This window comes from Elephantulus edwardii, unplaced genomic scaffold, assembly GCF_000299155.1.
Source record: "Elephantulus edwardii isolate Elephantulus edwardi_28Jun2011 unplaced genomic scaffold, EleEdw1.0 scaffold00167, whole genome shotgun sequence".
NCBI classification, from domain to species: Eukaryota; Metazoa; Chordata; class Mammalia; order Macroscelidea; family Macroscelididae; genus Elephantulus; species Elephantulus edwardii.
Window position 1 is genome coordinate 3,225,714 of NW_006399917.1, and position 1,261 is coordinate 3,226,974.

General features: G+C 48.9%; 1 protein-coding gene across 1 annotated transcript in view; it reads right to left on the bottom strand.

The window, feature by feature from the left end:
* The window catches only part of TBC1D1 (TBC1 (tre-2/USP6, BUB2, cdc16) domain family, member 1), a 378,557-nt gene that overhangs the window by 164,537 nt on the left and 212,759 nt on the right, over positions 1-1,261 (bottom strand). The window lies entirely within an intron of this gene.

Genomic DNA, 1,261 nt, shown 5'->3' on the forward strand with positions numbered 1-1,261 from the left:
TGTAATGTCTTTGCCATTCATCCCTCCACGTGCTCCCTCCCATTTTGGCTTAATGCCTGTTCAAATGTTGCCCTAGGCATCCTCTGTCGTTGGTGTTTGAAGGGCTGAGTAATCCCTCCTAATGTTACGTTCATCTCATGAAGTCACCTATTTGAATCACAGATATGCCATGGAGTGAGTTCATGTTCACACTCAAAGGGTAGTTAAGGGGCCTAGTCCTTGTCAAATCAATAAGCTTGGCCAAGACTGTGATTCTGAGTTTGTCCTACATTCATCTCCCAGTCTAGGACTTTATATAGAGAGGTCTCTTTCAGAGAGGTTCGCAATGGTGGCTGGGCATCACCTAGTTCTTCAGGTCTCTGGTTGTGGAAGGTGAGGATGGCAAAGGCCATTGGTGCCAAGGAATAAGAAATGGCTACAACCAGCTAAGAATTTTACTGGTGTTATCATACATGTATCAGAAAGCCTGCCTAAACACAAATTCTAGAAAGATCCCCACAGAGGCCAGGGAAACCAGAGAGGTGCTACCCTGACTTGTCCATGGTCACAGTCTAGAGAAAGAGATAGTCATTCAGATAAGACCTTCATGTTCTCAAATATAGCCTGGGATACACCTGGCCCTTTCCTGGCTTCTATGAGGAATGTTTTATTTAGGTGACTACAAACACTAACTGAGATAACATGGGAGAGAAAGAGCATTCAGGTGCCCAGAGGGGTCCCTGGGGGTAGGGGTTTCAGGCAAGGGCACCTAGAATGTGACGACCTCACTTCCTATGTAACAAACAGAACCTAGTAACCAGGCCCCACCCCCTGGCACAGAGGGCTCATTTGAGTGAAGACACTCAAGGCAACAAGATGTTTTCCTGTCTCAGGAAACCGAAAAAAATGACCTTTCTTCAAAGCATCCCCAAATGGGCCAGGCCTTGCCTGAGCAAGCCTTCTTCAGCTAAACAGAACTCCAAGGTAACACAGGGTGGGCCGAGCCAGGCTGACTCAGGCCAGGCCGACACTGTGACCCCAATACTTCTACCCAGGTCATTTCCATCTCCACACCCCCTCGCCTCAACACCCCTGTCCTCGGGGGAACCCAGTCGGTGGGCAGGGAGGATACCACTGATGAGACAGGGTTCAGTAGAGGAGACAGACCAGTGAAGGTGAGGGAAAGGGGGGGATCACCTCATCTGGGAAGACATGGGAGGAAAGAGGTGATAAGGACCAAGACGGCCATGGCAGGACTTCACAACTTCTTGTTATTATAGAC